The sequence below is a fragment of the Azolla caroliniana genome, unplaced genomic scaffold (assembly GCF_043228905.1).
Source record: "Azolla caroliniana isolate FFs.n. ecotype wild unplaced genomic scaffold, voAzoCaro1.0.p SCAF_3, whole genome shotgun sequence".
Classification (NCBI taxonomy): Eukaryota; Viridiplantae; Streptophyta; class Polypodiopsida; order Salviniales; family Salviniaceae; genus Azolla; species Azolla caroliniana.
In genome coordinates this window covers 14,738,336-14,743,737 of record NW_028230438.1, presented here as the reverse complement: position 1 = coordinate 14,743,737, position 5,402 = coordinate 14,738,336, and positions in this window count along the sequence as shown.

The following is a 5,402-nucleotide window of genomic DNA, read 5'->3' as shown; positions in this document are numbered from 1 at the left end:
CAAATCGGGGACAAGGTCGAAGTCAAGGGGAAGGCCCATGTGCTTCTACTGTGGGAAGTCGGGGCACTTCTAGAAGAACTGTTGGCATTTCCAGAAAGAGAAAGGGGCCGACACCACCGATTCAAAGAAGAGTTCGGACTGGAGAGGTCCGGATCGGAAAGGAACATCGGCGATCGCGACAAGTGAAGAAGAATTGTTGCTCATCACCGAGGAGAATGAGTTAAACCTTGTCGACGACGAGACAAAGTGAGTTGTCAATTCCAGAGCATCGTTCCACTTGACACCAGACCGGAAATGCTTCTGATCCTACACATCCAGAGATCACGGTTTTGTCTGGATGGGGAATGAAGGGTCATGCCAAATTCTCGGCATAGGAGATGTGTGTTTGACAACATCAACCGGGTGCAAATTGCTGCTGAAGGATGTTCGACACGTTCCGAAGGTTCGGTTGAGCCTGATATCAGCCGGTCGGCTAGATGATGAAGGCTACACCGGTAGCATTCAAAATAGAGTCATGAAATTCAGCAAAGGAAGCCTGATCGTGGCTCGATCCTGGAAGATCAACACATTGTATCTGATGCATGCCTGGATATGCCGGGAAGAAGTGAACGTAGCATCCGACACTGGCGGTGAGCTGTAGCACAAGAGGTTGTGTCACATGACTTAGAAGGGGATGAAGAGACTTGTCAAGGACAATCTCACTCCAGTGAAGGACGTGCAACTTGAGAAGTGCACCGACTGCTTGGCAAGAAAAACCGAACCTCTTTCTGATCAAGACCACCGATGAGATGGAATGCACCACTGGAGCTGGTGCATACCGATGTGTGTCAAGTGGACACGAAGGCACATGCCCGATCACAATACTTCATAACATTCATAGATGACCACAGCCGGAAGTTGTGGGTCTCATCATTGAAGATGAAGTATCAGGTGTTGTTTGTCTTCAAGGAGCTCCACGCGAGAGTGGAAAGGGAAAGCAGTCGGAATCTAAAGGTTGTTCGAGCAAAACACAGAGGAGAATACCGGGGGCAGTTCGAGGAGTATTGTCGGTCGAAGGGAATCCGGCTCGAATTTATCGTGCTAAAGAAGCCGAAACTAAATGGGCTAGCCAAATAGATGAACCGAACCGTGATGTAGAGAGTCCGGAGCCAACTGGCACATGCAAAGCTACCCAAGACGTTTTCGGCTGGGGTGCTGATGATGGCGACCTACGTGATAAACAGATCACCCTCATCACCCATGGATGGAGACACACCGCAGAGGGTATGGACCAGTATGGACGTGTCCTACTGGCATCTGAAGGTGTTCGGGTGTCTCGCTTATGTGCATGTCGCGAAGGACAAGAGAGCAAAGTTGGATCCGAAGTCCAGACCATGCATATTCCTTGGTCATTGGCCAAGTTGGATACAAGGACTTACCCGGTTGGGAATCGGATGCTAGCCGGTAACCAGTTGACACTCGACGAACCGACCGGATTCGGACAAGAAATCGAACCAACCGAAGAAGAAGAAGAAGACACTGGAACCGGACAAGATCCTGAATCAGATTCGGATTCGGAGCAAACGGAGGAACTAGTAGTCAGAAATCAAGGATGAAGATACCCTCTCAGAGAGAGAAGAGCCCCCCAGAGGTTTCCAGATGTAGAGCAAGTGTTGCTGACCAACGAGGGGGAGCCGGAAAGCTTCGAAGAAGCAAGGAAAGACATCCACAACCGCAAGTGGTTAAGTGTCATGCAAGACGAGATCGATTCCCTGCATGAGAACCACACATGTGAATTGACAGAGCTGTCGAAAGGAAAGAGAGCACTCAGGAACAAGTGGGTGTACAAGCTGAAACCGGAAGACGTCGGAAATCCACCAAGGTACAAAGCTTGGATCATGGTGAAGTGGTTCCAGCAGAAGAAAGGTGTGGATTTCAATGAGATCTTTGCCCCGGTTGTAAAGATGACATCCATCCAGACGGTGCTGAGCATAGTAGCAAACATGGACCTTGAGGTAGAGTAACTAGACGTCAAGACATCATTCCTCCATGGTGACCTCGATGAAGAAATCTACATGCATCAACTGGAAGGGTTTGTGAAGAAAGGGAAGGAGCACCTGGTATGCCGATTGAAGAAGAGCTTATATGGACTGAAGCAAGCTCGTCGGCAATGGTACAGGAAGTTCGACTCCTTCAGGATCAACCAAGGCTACCACAAGACGTAAGCCGACCACTATGTGTTCGTGAAGAAATTTGACAGAGGCGACTTCCTAATACTCTTATTGTATGTAGATGACATGTTGATCGTTGGACTGGACCGAACCAAAATCGGAAATCTGAAGAAGGCTTTGAACCGAACCTTCTCAAAGATTTGGGTTCGGCGAGACAGATAGTGGGGATGCACATAATTTGGGACCAGTCGAAGAAATTGCTATGGCTGTCACAGGAGCAGTACGTGAGAAAGGTGCTTAAACGGTTCAACATGTCAAATGCGAAACCGGTCGGATCGACACTTCCGGCAAATAGCAAGTTGTCCAGAAAGCAAAGCCCGAAGACAAAGGCAGAGAAGTTGGATATGATAAAGATACCACATGCCTCTACCGTTGGAAGTTTAATGTATGGAATGGTGTGCACCCGACCAGATATTGCATATGTTATTGGACTAGTCAACTGGTTCATGAGCAATCCGGGACGAGAGCATTGGAACGTGGTCAAGTGGATACTCCGGTATTTGAAAGGCACCTGAATATATGCCTCCAATTCGGCTCCGGTAAACCCCTACTAGACGGATTTATGGATTCGGATATGTCCACTGATGTGGATACCAACCGGTCTACATCCGGATATGTCATGACTTATGTAGGGGGAGCCATATCATGGCAGTCGAGGCTGTAGAAGTCCGTTGCATTGTTGACAACGGAAGCGGAGTACATGGCAATTGTGGAAGCTGGAAAGGAAATAATCTGGATGAAGAACTTTATTGGAGAGTTGGGAATCTAGCAGGAGGAATTCCCGCTCCATTGCGACCGTCAAAGTGCCATCCACCTTGCAAAGAATGTGGCCTACCATTCCCAAACGAAACACATCCAGAGAACATATCACTGGCTTTGAAACAAGGTAGAAGATCAAGACTTCATGCTGACGAAGATCCACACAGAGGAGAACGGGTCGGATATGCTGACCAAGGTGTTGTCAGTTGACAAACTGGACACGTGCCGAAGACAGATCGGACTAACGAGAAATCCCATGCCGAAGTGAAGGGGGAGTTTGTTGGGAATTCTCTCCCTCCAGATGGGATCCGGATGAAAGCCGAAGGAGCTGGATCAGACGAGCCGAAGGAAGGATCCGGACTGGACCAGAAGATATTCGGATGGATTCGGTGTGAACCGGATCCACGGACATATCTACAAATATGTTTCTGGTGTGCTTGTAAAGGCTATATTTATAAATAATCTTAAAGTCATATAAGTATAAATAAGCAATCACTTTAAATGGTTGGTGTTATTGTTAGTTGCATCATAGTTGTACACAGAGAGAGAGAGAGAAGAGAAGTCGCTGGTAGGGGAAGATACAATGCTCGAGGTTGTTGCCTCTGAGTCTCCTGTTTTACCGCCTTTCTCATATAGTGATAGTTGGAGTCTGTGGGCTCCCGTGGTTTTTTCCCTATTAGGGTTTTCCACATAAACATACTGTGTCATCTCTTCTATGTAAGTGTACGAACCTCCATTTCTGTTTTGATTCTTTCATCAAGTGTTTGATTCTTGGTTGTGGCCGAGCGCTATTCTGCAGACATGGGAACACGAAAATACTCTTAGAACTAACTTCCCTAACTTTCCACATCAAGAGTGCAATGTTTTAAAGAGTGGGAGTATGTTACGAGCATGACCATATTTCGTGGTAAGTTTTACCGTAGTATTCTATACACATGGATAAAGTGTGAGGGTTAAACGAGAGTGTAAAGAAGGAAAGCATTACTTTTAATCCTTGGGATTGGGACAACCCATTAGGCCAAGTGTGAACTTGATTGGGGGCCTTAGGTCTAGCTATAAATTGTGCGGAATAGTGTTCGGCCACAACTGAGTCTCACTCACTCAATGGAAGAAAATAGAAAATAGAAAATAAGACGACACAGGGTATTAACGTAGAAAACCTTAAGAGACAAAACCATGGGAGTTCTCGGAACTCCAAACTGGATCACTATAGAGGAGAGGTACAACAATGTGAGACTCAAAGGCAACGACCTCGAGTTCTACCTTCACCAACCGGCGGTTACAACAGAAAAGCTTTCTGTATCTCTCTCTCTTTGTACAACGACACAACTACAATGATGATCACTACTTATAACAGTGTTGCCCTAGTTATATTTATACTTATATAACTTTGGGGTTATTTACAAATATGACCTTAATGGTCACATTCGAACATATTTACTAATATGTTCCTATTTGCTGGTTCATACCGGATCCGACCGGACTCCTTCTGGATCCATTCGATCCGGCCTCCGGATACCTTTTGGATCCATCTGGTTTGGTTCCTTCCTTCGTCCCATCTGATTCGGCTCGTCCGGTTCTCATTCGGATCCCATTCGGAGGGACCTGTTTCCCAACAAACTCCATTTTCACTTCGGCATGGGATGTCTCGTCAGTTCGATCCGTCTCCGGCATACGTTTAGCTTGTCGGCTAACAACACCTTGGTCAACATTTCTGACCCATTCTCCTCCGTATGGATCTTCGTCAGTAAAAACAATTTATCTTCTACCTTCTCCCGGAGCCAGTGATATCACCTCTGGAGGTGCTTGGTCTGGGAGTGGTAGGCTGTGTTCTTCGCAGTGGTAGACACTTCAACTGTCGCAATGGAGACAGAATTCCTCATGCTGGATTCCTAGCTCTCCGATGAAGTCCTTCATCTAGATTACCTCTTTACTGGCTTCTACAACCGCCATGTACTCCGTTTCTGTTATTGACAATGTAACAGAATTCTGTAGCCTTGACTACCACGATACACCTCCCACTGCATAAGTCATGACATATCTAGATGTAGACCGGCTCGTATCCGCATTAGCCGACATATCCGAATCCATGAATCCTTCAAGTTAGGGTTTACCTGAGCCGAATCAGAGGCACATGCTGGAGGTGCCTTTAAGGTACCGAGGTATCCACTTGACTACGGTTCAGTGTTCTCTTCCCGAATTGCTCATGAACCAGCTGACCACGCCAACTACATATCCGATATCCAACTAGGTACACACCATTGCGTCATTAAGCTTCTGATGGGAGAGGCATATGGTACCTTCATCATCTTTGACTTTTCTATTTTTGTCTTCTAGCTCTACTTCCTGGACAACTTGCAGTTTGCTGGAAGTGTCGACCTAACCAGCTTAGCATTCGACATACTGAATCGTTGGAGCACCTTCGTCACATAC